The sequence below is a fragment of the Lonchura striata genome, chromosome 4 (genome assembly GCF_050655825.1).
Source record: "Lonchura striata isolate lonStrDom1 chromosome 4, ASM5065582v1, whole genome shotgun sequence".
Lineage (NCBI taxonomy): Eukaryota > Metazoa > Chordata > Aves > Passeriformes > Estrildidae > Lonchura > Lonchura striata.
The window spans coordinates 66,194,265-66,213,731 of record NC_140706.1 but is presented as its reverse complement, the minus strand read 5'-3'; the positions used below and the strand labels follow the sequence as shown (position 1 = coordinate 66,213,731).

Sequence of the window (19,467 nt, the reverse complement as noted above, 5' to 3'; positions counted from 1 at the left end):
AAATATAGGCTTGGTGTGTAATGAAAACCAGCTGAGTGTTTCTCAAGGTACAGATGCTTTCTTTTCTTCTGATTCCAGCTAAGATTGTTCTTACTCTTCATAATCTCTCACAGCTGCCAAAAATCCATCTTATCGTTGCATGAGGTGAAGTTTCCATTAACAGCTATTATGGTAGCAGAGGTCAGGCGACCAGTGTCAAATGAGCTGCTAAAGAGAAACACTGTGCTAGAAAATCCTGTACTAGGGAAGAAAACCTCAGCTGAGGTGTGTTTTATTATTAATCTGAATCGTTGTTATGTGCAGATGTGGCTGGGCTGTGCTGCTGACAGACCAGTTTCTGATGTCCGGGAAAAAGACAGGGAAATTTGGGGTGTGGATGAAGTGGGAATACACATCCACTTGGCTGGCTGAAGAGGAATTTTAATAGTTTTGATGATGTTCAATCTGTCAGCCAACCAGACTGGCTGCTCCTTAGGCTGAAGGGCTCCAATGAAGGAAACCGTGGCCATAAACATCACTTGCACACATACATTTCAGCACTCACATTGCTGCAGGTGTGGTTCCTGACTCCCAGTCATGGCTGGGGAATAAAATAAAAGCAATAACGATAATAGCCCTTAGTTTCCAATCACCTAATGGAAAATGAGAAGTTTCCCTCAAAAAGAAACAGCTCCATCTCAAACTCTTTCCCTTTGAAAAGGCCTTCCTCTAGTTAAAGCATCTGGATTGAACACATTCTTTGTTGATATCAAATAGCAATATTTTAAAGCCCTTCCAGTATGATGGTATATTTTCTTTTGGAATTATCTACCTGAAAAACATATTGCCTGAAGACATTTTGAATAGGAACACCCTGAATGTGTCTTTATAACTCTGTCTACATGATAAGTGCACCAAAGCTATAATCATACGGGCAGACACACTTTGCTGTGCCAGTTGTTAATTGTCAGTGTGCTACACAGTGAACAAAGACAGAAGTAGGCAAATAAAAAAAAAACAAGTTTCAATAGATTTCAGAATCATTTTACAAACTCCCTTAATTTTAAAATAATGAAAAGCACAGTTATTTAGAAAAGCCTCACCAAAATATTGACTACCACAATGTATTTTAAAAATCACTTTTGACATTTCAAAATATAAAGGAATAAAATATTTACAGAAAATACTGGCTATTTTTCAAATAATCACAACATTTTTCTCTCTACAATACCTCAAAATTGAAGGCCCTAAATTTTAAATACAGACGCTACCAAAAACGCCACAACTATCAGACACCAACACTATTGCAATATCTCAGTAACATCCTACTGAAACATGGCCACCCTTCCTCTTCCAAAAAGCCATCTTGCAAATTTATGTGTCAGGTTGTGTGGAGAATTAGACTTGTCTTGTCAGCCAGCAGCATTTTTGTGTGACATAGAAAACCATTTCCCACACAGAGGTGTGAAGATCCTGCACTTCATTTAGTCCCATGTTTTGCAGCTTAAAAAAATCCTTGCTCTAATTAAATCATTATAAAGTTCTTACAAAATTACTCACAGCAAACCCCATTGTTGCAGCACACGTGGCAGTCGAGACAGCTACAACACACAGTTTCATCACAGAATTTCAGGATTCAATCCACACAGAGTAACTCCACTCCAGAAGGCTGCAAGCACCTGCCCTTCTTGCCCTTCAGCCCAACCCTTTACACCCTGATGTTGATGCAGTGCCCCTGTGTGCCCTCTGCTCCCTTTGGTGGTTGCTCAGTGCCCCTGGGCACTCATTGCCTTCAATGCTGCTCACCTGCGGCCCATTGGCCATTCCCAATTGCCACAAGCTGTGCCTACAGCAAGGTTCAGTCAGAGACAGCATCCGAGCAATATCTATATCTTAAAACAGCTGACAGAACTAGAACAGCAAGTAATTGTGACACAGAGCTGACAAAGCCCAACAGATGTCTTCAAGACCAGATAAAACCATCAACATTACAATGCACATGAAAACTACCATGTCTCTTACTAAACCATAAAGTGGATACATCCACCTGGAGGGGAAAAAACACTTAGGGTAAAATGATCAGAATAGAAACACAAAGCTTGGTGAAAGGTACTCGTCACAAAATGCAGAACATTAATTACTTTAACAGAACCAATTTAAAAATTCCAATGGTCAGGAGATACATGCATGCCTAAAAGACAAGTCCCAAAGCAGCGTTTTGAATTATATACTACTTTATCTATTAGGAAGTAACAGTTTTAGAAACACAAGTTCTTCTGCATTCCTCTTCCCCACAAATGACCTCAGAAACAAATCAAGTAACTTCTGACTTACGTGTCTGGTAACAACAGCAGCTGAGGGTGGAATGGGTGATTTGGCTTCCCAGTATTCCCAGCTGGTCAGTGGCAGCACATGTCACACTTGAGATGGCCACAACACACAGAGCATCACCATAGAATTCCAGAAGGCGTCAACCCACACAGAGTAACTCCACTCCAGAAGGCTGCAAGCACCTACCCTTCCTGTCCTTCGGCCCAACCTTTTATCCCCTGATGTTGATTCACTGCCCCTGTGTGCCCTCTGCTCCCTTTGGTGGTTGCTCAGTGCCCCTGGGCTCTCCCTGGCTCATTGCTGTCAGTGCTGCTCACCTGCTGCTCACAGCTGTGCCCACTGGGGATGAGGCTCAGCCACAGCCCCACCCCAATCACCACAAACTGTGTGCCTACAACCCCATGGCTGCTGACCTGTTGGAGCAAGTCCAGAGGAGACCACTAAGATAATTAGGGGGATGGAGCACCTCTCCTGTGACAAAAGGCTGGGAGAATTGGGGTTGCTTGGTCTGGAAAAGTGAAGGCTTCATAGTAACCTAATTGCAGCCTTCCAGGACCAGGGAGCCTGCAAGAAAGATGGAGAGATACTATTTACCAAGGCCTGGAGTGACAGGACAAAAGGAAATGGCAAAAGCAGAAAGAGAGTAGATTTAGCTTAGATATTAGAAAGAAATTCTTTACTGTGAAGATGGTGAGACACTGGAACAGCTTGCCAAAAGAAGCTGTGGATGTGCTATCCCTGGAAACATTCCAGACCAGACTGGATAGGGATCTAAACAACCTGCTCTAGTGAAAATTATCCCTGGCCATGGCAGGGAGGTTGGACAAGATGATCTTTAAGGTCCCTTCCAAGCCAAATGATTCTATGGCCTGCAACTTTGGCAGTCAATTTGAGCAAATCCAGCACCCAAGACTCTACCACCAGAACCTGGAAGTTCACAAGTGCTCTGTGGCAATGCCATCACCACAGCCACCGTGAACCTGGGGTCCCCAGGGCCCCACAGGCTCTGGCAGAGAAGGAGCAGTACGGGTTCTGGAGGATAATTGGGAAGCACAGAGTGTTATCTGTAGTGTCTTCACAGAGCTCCGCAAACAACACTCTTAATCTGTACCTTCTATGATAAAGAAATGCTATAGGAGCAGAAAAATGCAGTACTAAGTAGGTTTTTCTATGCTCTTCCCTGCTGAAAGCCGTGGTGGATGTTTCAGTGATGAAGCCAAATGATCTGGCTTCATCACTGAAACTGCAGCCACTCCTTAGTTCACACAGAAATATATTGTCTTCCTCAGTGCTAACATGTCAAGAAAGGCATTAATTGATAGCTTTGAACCAAAATAATGTTGAATTAAAAAGCCACTATCTTTTGTTTTATAGAACTCACAATTAGCCTATAGACACCAAAGTGGTTTGGGTTTTTTCTTTTCCTAACTGAGAGAAGACTTACATATATGTCATGATTTCTGGTGAAAATTTGGTGTGTTTCAAAGTATGGTGATAAGAGGAATACCAGATTAATGGGCATCTCAGTTGGATTAATAGGAACAGGGCATGAAAGTGAAAACTTACATTACTAAATAAAGACAATAAACTCTATTTGGAATTGCACTTTGAGTGACCAATAGATTACGAAGAACATTTCTCAATATGTTTATTTTGAAACAAATCTTTTGTAACCTGTGCTCTGTTCCTAAATGCTGGGGTCCTCTTTAAATATAAGACTGAGATTACACAAGGATAAAATGGTTAAACAGTAAAACAGATACAACAGTTGGACTTGATGGTCTTAAAGATCTTTTCCAACTTAAATGATTCTCTGGTTCTACAACATCAGCATTTCTATTGTCCTCTTAATATTACAAGCAAAAAGAGCAGTCTGCATGCACAAATCTCTGACAAAATTATTTTCAAGGTTCCTGTAGTTTAGCACGTTTCTGTCTTCCAAGCAAAATGGGAAGTGAACCCAGACTGAAAGCAGAACAAGGTGGGTTGGCTGAGGAAGGCTGTCACAGCCTTTGCCAGACAGCCACATCTTGCTGCAGGGCTGGCAATCTTTTAAGCTGCCCTTTACATGCCAAGTCTCTCTCCTTCATAAAGGAGGGAGGATTTTACCACCCTACTTGCAAATACCCACAGAGAAAGATATAGTGAATTGCATCTAAGGTGGACAGGACCCCTGTGACCCACCTCCCCCCATCACACAAATCACTGATGGACGAGATCAGCAATAATACAAGTATGATAAACTCAAGACAGGAACTGAAATAAGAAAAAAATGTGAGAACAAACTAAAATCTGTTTCTACCATCAAGATGCAGCTGTAGACATTAGTGCCACAGGAAGAGGTGGAGACAAAACCTGATAATAAAAAGTTATTGCAGGATACACAAACATAAAAAAATATATAGATTTGAAAGTAATGTTAAAAATGTTTGGCTTTTATCAGCATCACACTCAATGTAGCTCATGATTCTTTTGCTTCCTTAGCATTACACACTTCTTTGTGGACTATGACCAAACACCAGCAGCTGCAAGGGCAGGGACAGGGCTGATTTAGTGTAGTAGCTCCCTTATTTCCTCTAGTTTCTGTCTTCCTCGCAGTAGGAATCCATCACATTTATATGCACCAGAGCAGAAATAACAGTATTTCCAGTTAAAACTCTTACACAAGCTCTGCTTTGTTGGTTACTATTATATTAAGTCAGGAATTTTTTTTTTATATTGAGAATTTTTTTATAAAAGTCAGATGTTTTAATCCATGTTTCTTAGAAAAACTTTTGATTTCATTAAAAATCCACTGCATTAAAAAATAAAAGTATTACATTTGTTACAGAAAAAAGTAGATTGAGAAAATATTAACACAGTCATGGTAAAATGCCTTTTGTCACTGCATTGTCATCTCTTGATTAGGGTTCCTGATCAAGTAACTTATTTTTTGATGCTTTACAATCCCTTCTCTTGTTGAACCTGGTGCTTCATGAGAGCTGTCTGAGCCCTAGCCCACAGGGGAAATGGGTGCATAAAAAACCCAAAGTAGTTTTCACTGGTCATCATATCCACACTCCCAGACAGATTTTTCATTGGGGCACCTTTTGGGTTTCTTTCCATAGATAATTTAATTTCCAAGTAAAACATGAAATGAACAGTTTTACATTTAAAAACAGCTTTGATAAATAACTTTCAACCTGTCCTACTCATTACTGCACACTTAGCATTTCCATGTGTGCTGAGGAGATGATATTATACCTGAGTTAATCATACATGCACTGAAATACATAACTGCACCTTCAGCATCTGCAGGAGAGTTCTGACAGGCTGGCAAATAACCCAGGAGCTGCAGCAGACCCTGTTTCCGAGTTTGGCAACTGGAAAATAAAAGCATCAGAGGCACCAGGGCAGTAGAGCAAGACAGTGTGTGCTGGCAGGCTGAGCTGGTTTTCCTCTCTGCATAAGCAGAATGGTGCATGGCTGGGTTTTCTGTCAGGGAGCCAGAAGTTCATAGGTAGTGGGGCTGAGTCGATCCAGAGGTAACTGGAGGGAATTTCACTCACACTCCAGCATTGTCCTCTCAGCACAATGCTGGCTCCTTCCAGCAGTAACTTCCTTCTCCCCTCCACCTTCTCTGCCGTTTTCATTATTACTGCTGCACTCAATAAGGTAGCAACATATGCACTGTTTTTTCCCAGTCCAGCAACAGTAAGTGTTAAGTAGATGATACCTCCAAAATGCAACGTGTATATCATATTTTGTGACTAACACAATCTCCCAATCAGGACATTTTGATCTTCCAGTTATAGCTAGGGACTTTGGCAGGAAATGATCTTTTTACATGCTCTCATAAACTGTCAGAAAGTCTGGTTTTGGTTCACTCTTTCTGCTAAAGAACACCAATAGTTTCTCTTTGGTTTCCCAGTGTACGTTTACCAAGCTGATAAAGGCTGCAAGACAGGTCAAAAGAAAAACTTGGTTTATTTTCTTTTATTTTGGCAGTGATAAAAGTGTGGAGTCCATTTTAAAACCAGGAGAAAAATAATTGGCGTGTCCCAGTTATTTTTTATACACAGGCACACATGAATGCATGCACACACAGATTTTAGGGGTTTTTTATGGGTACCTTCTTGACTTGCAGCCAAGTCATGTCAATGCGAGCCAGCTCATGTATTTAATTGTATCAGCATATAATGGCAGACAGATTTTCTTCCTTTCTGTGATGCAGCACGAGAAACTTTCCTAGGAAAGCTTGTTTTTCACTAGGAAACAGGAGAGTGCATGGTAAAAGAAGTAAACCCCCTGCTTCCATCGTCCAAAAGAGATTAAAAACACAGACGTATCTAGATGATAAACTGAAACACAGTATCGTGCCCTCTGTGTAATTTATGGAATACATGCCTGAACTAATAAACGCCTCAGGGAATAGTTAGTGGTGAGTGGAAGCCTTAAGTGCAGTGGTTACATTAAAATCAGGCTAGACTAGCTAGTGCTTTGCTTTTAGGTACAGACAACAAAACAGAAGTTGCAGTCCAAAACTCAGAAAAACCTGCTGAACTTTCAGCCCTCTATGTCTCTGTCTCCCTTTCCACAAACACAGCTCTCTCAGTAAATCCCAAGCAGGAAATAACAAAAAAATTGCTTGGAAAACACTGATAATGCTGTTCTGTTATTATGGTTAACATTCAGCAGAATATGCAAAATAATACAGATTATGTCTTTATGTCAAAAGAGAACAAAAAAGGCTGCAAGTTCTTTTTCCAGCATGTTGGGTTGAAGGTAAGGTCATTGCTTGCCAGCAGGCTATGACTGACTCTAATTAAACATTTTTTATACCACTCATCTGCGGCTGGGGAACATGTCATTAAAACACAGGAAACATTAATCTACAGATTAATGCTATAGAAAGAAAACTTTTACACAATCTTTACTCAACAATTTAAAGAAGCTTACAAAACCTTAACCCTTGGGATACCACAATGCCACCAGCTAGTAAGAGCTCAAAGTGAATGTTATTCTGATAATTACCTGTTTCTTCATCAAATCACATGTTTTGCACCCGTGTGAGGGTACTTATCCCAATACTGTTCCATTTTGCCTCCACACTCACAGACCTTGGAGAATTGGCTACATGTATTTGCTGCATTTTTGACTATTTGGAACAAACTTCAAATGCTTTTCAGAAAAATGATCACTAAATCCCTATGTTTCAGGCTAGTCAAGTGCCCAGCATATACTGTTCTTTATTCATTATTTATTTTTATCAAGCACTGTGGTCCATCTTGAAGCAATTGCATTGCTATATAAAGGCATCTCCATGCTAGCTCCATCTGCTTATGAAACCAAGTAATGTTCTGGGGTAGGAGGGTAGAGACAGAGGGGAATTTATGGATCAGCACAGAGTTCTATGCTCTTGTCTGTTTACCAGAAGTATACAAAATTTGCTGTTGCTTCTGAGGTGATACTTAGTTCTTGCACTGAATCCCCCCTTTTATTTTCTTTCGTTTCTGTAAGTTATATTTAAGTTCAAACCCCTTAAAAATGGGTTTACATAGATTAGAAATCGTGTAACTAGTAACGTTCATTTTGTCTTAGGTTTTACAAATCTATATACCTACAGAGCACATTCAGTATTTTTGTAGGCATGCAACTGAAATTGAGGACATTTTCTATTAGTACCTATATATGAATATGTATAGATGAAGAAAGAGAACATTTATATATGAATATGTATAGATGAAGAAAGAGAACATTTATATTTAATGTTTCAATCTGCACTTTTAGAAACGCAGCACACAATTTCACCAGTAGCATATTATCACTGCTCTTACTTTTCAGGTTTTTTCATAACAAAAAGTCTGTCATCCAGTCCTCACTGTTACAAAAGCATTTAGTTAAACAAGTTCAGATTTTTGCTAGAACCATGGTGGAAATATTTACAGTAAAACTCACCTGGCTTCAAGTGTTGTTCCAAAGTTGAAATTCAGCCCAGTCTTGGAAGTTCACAAAGGTTCATTAGCTTATTTGAGCAAAACCCAGGCTCGTTTTCAAGTAAACTTTGGCTGATATTTAGTTCTAGATAAAGGGCACAGTATGATAGTGATATGATTAAAATGGCTTGAATGCAAACCCTCTGTTCTTTCTTGTGAAGTGGAAGAGAAACATTATTGTTTTGGTTACCCATTCAACACTCATAAAATCGGCCACTCACTTTCAGAGAGAGGTTTACTGCTCATGCTCACAAATACTCACCGAGCAGCCAAAGGATTTACACAGCTTAAAAAATACAAAATGTGGGCAAGTGAAAGCATGGCTCGTTATTTAGGGAGTTAAAATGTCTCCAAAACTGGAACAAGCAAAGTGCATTCTACATTAGCAAGACAAAAAGGGAAAACAGGCATCCTCCAAATCCTTACAGACTTTAAAATGTATTCCACATCATCACTTGGCAGATTTATGAATTAATTGTTTCTTATTGTTCATTAACCCAGTGACCCAGATTTTACTGCAGCTCAGATCCAAACAAAAATCTAATCAGATGGGAAGGTAAGACCCTTAATGAAGTTTAAGGGCACACAAACCTGGTCTGTCTTACCATGCCATATTGCATGTTACTAATCTGCAGAGAGTTACAGCTAGTTTGTCAGGCTTAAACAAGGGAGGAATGAGAAAGCATTATTACCTCCTCTGAGGCTTCAAATCAGTTTTCAGTTTGCTGTGATGACCCTGGCCACCTTCAAGGCTCCCTGGAGAAAAGAAGGAAAGGAAATTAATAAATAGGGGTTCATAAAGATGGCTGCAGCTCTAAAGAGCATCCACGGCTCTCTTTTTTCATCCCGTAGTATATTGTGAAGAAAGACTGCCTCGACCATATGAAAATATAATAAAATGCATATGTTTCTTTCATATATGGAAAAGGTATGTAATTAGTTTTAGTTTAAAATAAGAAAAAATGGTCTGGATGAATGTGTGCTCACTATAAAAGAGAAAAGAGGACTTTTTTTTTTTTTTTCAGAAAGGCTCTTCTTAAAAAATTCCTAGTAAAACAAGCAGATGGGCTAATTTCACTTAAGCTAAAAATAATACACAAGTGGAGAAAGCCAAACTTGAGTCTCCCTTTGTAGGGAGTGTCAGGTATATATTTAGAGGGGTCCACATTTTCCTTAGCAGCTTGGGACAGGAATCAAAGGCATACCTTTGCTGCTTAACAAATCATTATCTTTACCTTTACTGCTTGGGAATAGAGGACCAGAAGCCTCAGTTGAGCATTGAACCTTCTGGTTGTCCACATAATTTTTAGTTCATTCCCTGGCTCCACTTTGGAGTCTTCCAGCCAGCTCTCTTCAAGACAAACGTGAAATGGAGAATTTTAATCCTGATGTAATCTGGATTCAAGGAGGGACTGCTCCATGACTCTGGATCTAGAAACTCTACCTTGGTTTGTGCTTAATGATATAAATACAACTGAATGGATTTTTCCAAGGCATGGCAATGTTTTCAGGAGGCAAGAAAGGCCTTTAGGAAATAGCTTTGCCCTGTGCCCTTATGTCACGTTAGAAAACCTGATGCAAGTTTAATTTGTTTATATTCAGATATGACCAAGTCCCAGTATTGCTTCTCTGTAGTGCCCCTCTCTTTGACAGAAGTGTCAGGAAATCAAGGATATTCCACAAAATTCCAGGTTTAATTGTGAATACTGTTTGATACAGTGCAAAAATAAAAGACCTTCTATTTAAAGCATAGATGTACTCTTCCTAACAATATGGAATACATCAGATTTTGGGTTCCTCCTAACCAGCTAGTTGTAATATTTCTACTTAAACAAGGGAATTTTCCCTCTTTCACCTCAGTCCGAGCTTTTCCTTACAGTTCCTCTCCCCTGACCTCCTGAGGAGGGAGTGACAGAGGAGATTTGGTGGGCACATGGTGTCCAGCTCAAGGCCAACCCACCACAGAAACCAAGCAACCAAAATCACAGGGTTAAGCATGAGGAGAAAGGGAAAAGGGAAAGAGCAAAAGGAAAAGGGGAAGAGAAAAGTGGAAAAGGAGATGGACCTTTTTGAGAGGTGGCAAAAATCGACTTAAAAAATCCTTTTACTTATAAAATCTAAACCAAAACTAATCATAAGCTCAAAGACATAGATCTTCCATATTTATACCAGGTTGCCCTTTGGAATACAATCACATTTTAAATCACAACTATGCAGAGTAAATAGTACTCAGTAGTCTAATTTCTATCCATAATTTAAAGTATTTCTGAAGTGAGAAATCCCTGAGTGAAGAAAGAATGTAAACTCAGAATATGTTTTCAGTAATATTTGCTTAGTGAAAAAAAAAAATCTTTAGAGTTGCTACTGTAGCTCACTATTAAATCTGAGTAGCTGTGTCTGAATGATTTATGTGGTAAGTTATTAAAAGTAAATCAAATAAACGCATGGGAACACCAGTCAGTCCTTTTGCTCTCACTAAATCCCCCTCAGGTTATTTCTCATATATCAGCAGTGTGGCCAAGCAGGCTGCAGGACTCTTCAAGTGTCATGATAATATTTTGGCATCTCCAAAAAGCAGTGACAAAGGGGAAGACTTTTGACACTCTCAAAAAGTGTTTTGGAAGTGTTTATTCATATAATTATGACAAGTTGTGTTAATTAATGCTGAAGGACTCTTCTCACTTTCCCAAAATTGTGCTTATCTTGGTGTCTTAAACATTTTCAGGACGTATTTGAGACCCTATGAAATATATTTATGCACATGAAACATAAAATACATTTTCAGAATTGCAACCCTGCAGTCTTACTCTATTTTCTTCTTCCAAGTTTCACAGTGATTAAGTTTCAACATCAGCTTCCTTAATTAGTCATATTTGAAAATGATTTCGCTATAATTCATATTGAATCATAGAATGAATCACAGAATGGTTTGGGTTGGAAGGCACCATTAAGATCAGCCAGTTCTAGGCTCCCTGCCAGGGAAAGGGACACCTTCCTCTAGATCAGGTTTGCCCAAGTAGAACGTGTCCCTGACCATGGCAGGAACAAATTAAAGTTAACCAAGTTAAAAAGATTTAAAATATATCTTCAATCAAAAACACTTATTGGCATCATCTCAGGCTTTTTCCCAATGTGGCTATTTTGCACAGAATATTGCAAACCATACATAAATTACATTCATTTTTATAAGGATATCTTTCACATTATGTTCTCTGTTGTGGAAACTTTCCCATACACAAAGAACTTCCATTATATTTTACTTTATTCTAATCCCAGTTATGCTTGTCAGGATTCATGAAAGCTCAGTGCACTCATTCAAGCTGTGAGAGAACAGACTTCAGAGGGCTATGCCATTTTACACTGCTCTTCTTTCAGGTTCATCTATGATGAAATAAATAGTTTGGGCCCACGTTGTTTCTCAAGGAGGCTTACAAAGAAATTATCCATATTTAGGATCTCAGCCAGTGAAACAATTTCCCTTTCATATTCTTTCTTACTGGAACACCAAGATGGAAAATTCATCGTATTTGCTGAAGGAATAGAACATCGTTCTCATGTATAAGCATGCTCCCCAGTTAACCAGTTCCCATGGCTGTCACAGACACTGGTTTATATCACTAGATGTTTGTTCTGAACTGGAAAATTGTCACCATTTCTAAATGGGGACGTATCTGTGAAACTCCCTTGAAGTCTGCCCATCACTTCTGAAGACACATCTCACAGGGCTTTACAGTGTGACCTGTTTATCAGGCAGGACTTGAAAAAATGCACTATTAAAGTTATTTGTTTGGACTTTCTATTCCTACCCCTATCACTTCTCTCTAAATTCACAGCTGACCTTCATAGTCTGAAACAGGTTAGGAAGTTTCTTAGAGTTAGTTCTGAGGACCAACACTGCCAAGCATTTCTATTTCCTGTTATTTCTATTTTTCCTGTTATTTATTAATAAAAGCAGGAGTTTCACATAAAAATGATGTTAGCTCTCAGTGTTTTCTTTCCGCATAAATGTTGGCTTTCTTAAAAAACAGCAAAATCCATTAATATCCCAACATCTTTTTTTTCCAGAGAACCTCTTCTGGTATCCCATGTAAATTAAATTGGTTTCTATTCCCAAGGATTAGGTTCTCAGCTAGACTGCAAAATAAAAGTTACTGGCAATCTTCATGACGGGGGCACCATTCTTCTCTGAAGGCCAAAAAATAGCAGATGAAAGTGGCAGTACATTTCTGCCAGAACATGTAGCACGGACAGTTCTCTTAAGGAACCCTGCAGCCAAAAAGGGGATTTCAGCTGAACTTTTCAATCTTTGGATTGAACAGACAATACAGAGAAAATATTTCTTATTCTGGGGAAAAATACTTATTTTTAAATAGCTTCCATTTTCCCATTAAACAGAATAGCACTTTCATAAAATAAAATGCTCATATTAATGAGCCTTCTGTAGTGACCAACAGGGAAAGAATGAGCAATCAAATATGAGATTATTCTTATTGATTCTTATGTCATTACACTTGAGGAATGGTCTGCAGATACCATCTGCAGGTAATCCTGGAATTAAATTGACACAAATTGCAGCCCAAGACCACCTCTGACTTCAAAATTCAGTCCTATTCATTCAATTTTTTCCAAATAATTTTCAAAATCCAGAAGAAATTTTAAAATCCTCACAAAAGAGTAATGTTATGATGGAGAAAAACAAATAACTATTTATAAGTGCTACAGCTCATTTCAGATGCCATTTCAGATTCTGAAAAAGCTAACTTGCATTAAAAAAAACCCCTGGAATTAAAAAAGTTACCATTGGGCATTACAAATGATATATAGCTAATTTTGTAAGTCTTTCAAAGTTCTGAAGAAATATATGAGGTTTTTTTCTCAAAGTACAGGCTTGTCTATTCCCTTCCTTACAATCAGAAAAGGTTAAGCCACTGAGCCACTTATTTTTGGGTCAGCAAAGTAAGAGCACTGCTAAAATGCAAGGTTTCATCTTTCAACAGGAAATGTCTGCCTGGAGTAAGATTTTCTTTCACAGCAGCCCCCAGTTTATGGCAGCAATGGCTTACACTGCAGGGGAAGTGAGGGAGAGAACAAGTACCAGGTATTGTACAGAAAACTGGATGAAAAAGCTGAACAATTTTTGAAAAGCTGGAACCATTTTTTTCCCTTCCATTCCAAAAGGAAAGTGGTAAATGTTCCGCAACGCTGCCTAATTTATTTACAGAAATGTACAAGGTGCTCTTTTCTTGAGCACAAGTGAAATCAAGAAACATGAGACAATTTTCTGCTCACTTTTCCAGATCTCTCCTAGTCCAACAATTGTTTCCTCAGGGACACCTTCTCCATGACACACTAAGCTCCGTCTCCTGTCCTTTTACCAGCTCCTAGATCAGATTCTTTCATCTTTTCCTCATCTCTCCCACAGATAGACAAACAACCATAAAACAGAGGCTGGGAGAACTGTTCTTGCTTCCAACTGCCTTCAGCGAGCCTTTCCTGCATCCTGAGACCCTAAATGGGTGACTGTATGTCACCTATTTGGCTGGCAGCCATATCTTTACAATTGTTTCATTTATTTTAAGGCCCTAAAATTGCATTGGCCCACTAATTTGCTTAGGTTTTCAGGAAACTTTGTTTAAATGTAAGAAACAAAACAATAAAAATAAACTCTATAGCTGAAACTATCTTTCTTATATTGTAATAATGCATTTTAAAGCACAGAAGATCAATAAAAAGAGGGTATTCCCCAGAAAACAGGACTATATGGAATAAGCAGAATACCTAGAAAGCAAATTTAGATTAATATTACTTGTTAATGGGGGAAAAAATAACCAGAAGGGAATGCTGTTATCTGAAAAATTCAGATAGTTAGCCAGGAAAAGCCAAGAACCTTTTCAGAGTCACTAAGATGAATTTTAGATTTCTGAGGAACTGCTGCCCACTGTATTCATTGATTTAGTGGTTTCTCGTGATAACAAACCCCAGAGCATGAAAGATGAGGCTCTCATTTCAAATCATCTCCAAAGAATAGGTACAACTAGTGTCTGCATGGGAATAGAAGAACACAAAAGTACACCATGGGTGATTTTCATGAGGCAATGGTACTATTTTTTTTTTTTTTTGAGCCCCAAAAGCAACCAGTAGTGTTAACTTTATATGAATATCTCAAAGTTACAGCAGCAACAATAGCATTAGATAATTCTGACACTAAAAAAATGCTGAGGTCAAGTTACCTCCACTTTCAGGATGGAAGTCCTGTTTAAGCCCAGCTGGACTACCAGCTCATTTCAAGCTTTCTGCTGAATTTATATTGAGTGCTAATGATCTCCAGCTAATTCCAGTTTGGAGTTAAGAGTTTACAACAGAAACTGACCTTTGCTGTCCCAGAGGAAAAAAGGGAGTGAAATTATTATCCGAGGCTATTTGTTAGGTCTGAAAACCCACTTAATGGATCAATAAATCAAACAGTGAATGAAGCTGGTTTAGAAGGCAGGTGTGTGGATTCTAGTACTAAATAGGTGTTTCATGTGAGAGAACAGTGTGGGTTATGTTAGACTGAATGAAATCAGCTGAACTGTGTCCTGTAAATCCCTCAAGCAGGGTGACATTTGTTCTAACTTCTTGTAAGAACACAGTAAAACATCCTTGGACATGTGGCTTACGCAAAATGTGTTAGCATCATGTGCATGTAATATCTGGTGAGTTTTAATGCAGTACACTAGTAACAGATAAATGCATGAGAGTTTATAAAGATAGGTCAGTCAAGGGCTGCCAGGAAGCATCAAAGACTGCTTAGTGCTCACATTTGGGATATTTTCTCATTTAAGACAGAATAATATATCACTGAACCACCTTCAAAGAGAAATGATGGAAAAGACAAAAAGAGGACCAACTTGCTTAGGAAAATTAAAAGCAATTGAAGCCCTAAACCTCATCTTTCCTGCCCTGCCCATGGCATGGCATAAGGGAACTCCAGAGACAACTGCTTTTTCCAAGTGATATTCAGCTTGCCAGCAGGTGTAGAGAAAACTACCACAGGAAATGCTGCAAGAGCCACCCACATTATCCCAAGAGTGCTTCATTAGTCCATTGGTAAATCAGTGGTCCTCATTAAAAGAGCAGCATGTAAAAGGCTATCTGAATATCTGTTCTGGGATATTTTAAGATGTTTTTGTCAGTTTAGGGTTTTTTAATTATTAAAATTTGCCAGACTTGGGGTTTTGTTACAAAAATGTAGAAATAGTAGAGAAAACAGGATTGCTCTCTGACAATATATAATACTTTAGTTTATGTAAATTTGAAAGGCATGTTACAATGTTCTGTAGTGTACTACAATGTTCAGTGTTTACTCAGTACATAGATTTACTCAGTAAAATCACACTTTTTCCAACTCTTCTCATTACATGCTGATGTATTACAGTGGAATAAGGCCAGAGCCTTATTCTATTCCATGTCAAATAAATAAACACAAAACAAGTAGGAAGCATACAAACTTATTTTTCACATCACAGATCTCTTAAGACAGAGTACATACGTCTCTTTGCCCCTAGAAAACTTTGTAACAGTCTGAAATATGATTCCTGTGGCAAAGTCAATTCCAAACCAGTACTTGCTGATAATATCACTACAGCACCTTCCTCCATACAAATTTGTCCCAGACAGTACATTTTTGGGCTAAATCCAATACTCATCCTGAAATAGCATTTTCCAAATATTTTCCAGTCCATAACAGGCAGTGTCTAGTAAAGCATTTAGTATAACCTCAGTAGGAGTAAACCTGTACTTCCAGTAAATATTTCTAAGCATTCAGAAAATATTAAATTGGAAGGAACTGTTAGTCTGTTGGGATGTGATAAAAACTCAATATGAATCTAGACAATTACAGAAGTTGCTTAGCATCAAATAAAGTCAGGTGCAAAATGCTTAGCTTAAATCAGGGAAATTGTATGCACAAAGCCAGAATGAAGAATGATTAAGCAGCAGCTGCTAAGAGGTTTTAAGGAGTGCCATGGATCACAAGCTGAACATAAATCAAAAGTTGTGTTCTGTGGAGAGAGCAGGCATCACATTGGGATGTGTTTTACAATATTGCCTGTGAAAGGCTGGAGATGGAGCCCTTCCTGTGACTGTGCCAGGAGAGTTCTGGATGCCTGCCCTGGAAACACCAAACTAGGAACTAAGTGCACCATTTAGAGAGTCTGCAAAGGGGTGGTGAGAGTGGGAATAAGTGATAAGGGGAAGGAGATGAGGAAACAGGGGAGGGGGAGAAAGGAAAGGCTGATGCTCCTTAATTAAGAGAAAAGAGGATGAGGGTGAGAGCAGTGTTAAAATAACAAAAATGAGAACAGCTCTTAAACCATTTAGACTTCCAGGAGTAAACAGACGTGAAGTTATGGAATTAAACTTCAACAGCAAAGATGAGTTATGCACTGGGGAGAGGCTAATAAAGCTATCAGGCAGGCCCAGGGAAAGCATGGCCCTCCATCACTGGAAGCCCTGAAGACAAATGTGCTAAGAGACAGATGTACTTGATTCTCCCACTGGGGCAGGAGAGACCTCAGCAGGCACTTTCCAGCCTTACATTCAATTATCCTGTGATTCTACAAAGCTATTGCCACCACAGTATTATTCATCTCTTTAGAAACTATGCAGCCACTGCTGAAATAAAATAAAGGGAGAAAAGGGGGTGCTGAGTTTTTTTCATAAGTTTCTTGTGATGGATGCGAGTCCCTGATAGGTTTCTGGGTGCCTATAAAGGAAACCTCCAGGTGGATACAAGTCTAATATTTCCCATTTTGTCTTCTTTTTTACACTCACTACGATTATTTAGATTCCATTTTGTTTATACTAATCTTAGTGCATCACATCCTCCACTCCAGCAATTTTCAAATACATCCCCTCAGAACAGCCCAAGAGATCCCCTGTATGATAAAGAAGTGCCAGGAATCTTTTTCTTTTTTCTTTTTTTTTTAATGAACATGTTTTTGAGTTAATAATATGCTGAGGGAGCAGCTGCACTCAGCAAAACTCCAGCTATAAAACCCTGAAAAGCTTGTGTTTCTTTCACATCATACTGCAGCCAAGCCAGCTGAGCCTACATCTGCCTCAAATCACTGGCAGGTAAAGTTTGTGTCTCACTACAGGGATGTAGTCCCACTGGGTTATTTTATTTATTTGAAGCAGAGCAAACTGAAACATTTGGTTTAACTTGAAATCATGTTTCTCCCCAAAGTTCACATGAATTTCAACGTATTTTTACTTTTTTTTTGCGCTGTTTTGTTTTGATGTGCCTGTTTTTACTGTGTGTGCTGCACACTTGCAGCCACAAACAAAAGCCATAAAACTGGTGGGGGATTGCCATGGCTGTTTGTGCTGCCATGTGCTTCAAGGACCATGGCAAAGGAACGTGGTGCTTGTATTTGTAAATTCCAAAACACAGAAACTCAAGGTGGGAAGAACCAGGGCCAATTTGAGTTAACAAACTCTAAAACTGGTGGGGTATACAACAGCAATCCAAATACCTTAACTTCTCTTTATCCAGCCCTGTTAGCTTTTACTAGTTTTGACATTCCTCTTGCTATTTGCATCCACATCCCCTTAAATCATTTCTGTTCCCATAAATCCCTTCTGTATTGCCAACACTGCATTGAGATTGTCTTTTCAGATTGCCATTCCAAAGAAATGCTGTGAAAAATAATTTTCCAAGCTCTTAAATCATTCCTGCACATACCACCCAACTGATCTGGGGAGTGCTGCTCGACCAAATCATAATGTTCAAGTTGAACAATGCCAATTAAAATAAATATTGACCACAGATCAACACAGATCTCTCTCTGCTCTGCAATCCTCCCTGCTCCCACCTTCCCCTCCCCATGACTCAGGAACTTCAGTCACACAGATTTGAAGGTTGGCTTAAGTAAGTTTCTTTCAGCAGCCTTCTCCAGCATCAATGACTCTTTCTCCTACCTCAAGAGGTATTAGATATAGCTGTTAAAGGATTATTCTGATCTGTTAATTTACAGTTTCAAAATATATTTTGTGCTTAGCTTTCCACGTGAGTGCTATATTCTGAAGTCTGAGTCAATACATTTAGCCAGAAAAAAAAATCATTTAACATAAGAACTTCAACAATTATCTAGGAGGAAATAAATGTCAGTAAGTTTGAGCAGATCAGTTCATTACAAATATCTGAAGACACAGAAAGCAAATATTTTGATGCTTCTTAACTGCTTTGAGGGGAAAAAGATTGAAATGAGTGAATAGAGTTCACTGCATGAATGAAAGCAAGAAATTAGTGCCCAAGCCCAGTGGAAAGACCCAAATAAAACACTCGCACATGGAAAGAGAATTCATTTTGTTAGCATTTATAAATAAAGGGTGTAAACAGTTGATTTTGGACTTTGTAACTCAGTGGGAAAGTGAGTCAGAAAGTGTGAATTAATGTCATCAGATGCAGACACTGACCTACTTAAATTAAAAAGACAATTTTGACACATTATCAAGAATGGAGTAAAAATGAAAGCCAACAGAAAATGAATTTTCTACTAATTTTAAAGCATTCCTATGATCTCAGTTTTGAAAGCAGACCTCCTGCAGCTTTTATCTGACTTTCAAGGCACATTAATTCATGGCCCAGAGATGAATCACAGCTGCCAGTTCTTCTCAGAACACTGACAGTGGCTACCTCTAGGCCAGTGGATCTGTGACTCTACAGTGAAAAAGTCACTGAGATCACATCTCAATCTGCATTTACTGCAGACATTTGTAGAAAAAAAATAATAAGCAACAGAGATGCAACAAGAACCACATGCATACTTTGGGAACATAAGCATAATGACTTTCACTGTCATGGACTCACAGAAATGTCAAGGACTCAACCAGCCTTTTCCTTGGCTCGGGAATACTGTGAGGTGTATTTTACTCATCCTTCACACATAATGATCTCCTGAAAGATCTCCAAGGGATAAAATCCTATAGTCTCTCATTAAGGAGTGTTTAAAAGCTTAATTATATGCATAGCTGTCCACAGAAATGCAGGTGGGAGATATTTTGTGTCATTTATTATCATCTATACACGTGGCTCACATTTTGGCTTTACCCCTCTTGCTTATCATTAATATCACTACACTAACCATAGGAACACACTGATCCTTACTAATAAAGTCAGGAAAATCTTTCAGTCTTC

General features: G+C 38.8%; 1 long non-coding RNA gene across 3 annotated transcripts in view; it reads right to left on the bottom strand.

Annotated features, from left to right (window-relative positions):
• The window catches only part of LOC110484355 (uncharacterized), a 158,307-nt gene that overhangs the window by 111,632 nt on the left and 27,208 nt on the right, over positions 1 to 19,467 (bottom strand). The window contains exons 2-5 of one of the 3 annotated variants that reach the window (XR_014955221.1): positions 8,978 to 9,041; positions 8,248 to 8,370; positions 6,422 to 6,557; positions 5,405 to 6,245 (exon numbers count right to left, since the gene is read on the bottom strand). This is a non-coding gene — a long non-coding RNA (uncharacterized LOC110484355). Of the gene's footprint in view, positions 1 to 2,313; positions 2,875 to 5,404; positions 6,246 to 6,421; positions 6,558 to 8,247; positions 8,371 to 8,977; positions 9,042 to 19,467 lie in introns of those variants that run through there. The other 2 variants (XR_014955222.1, XR_014955223.1) reach the window with 2 other exon arrangements.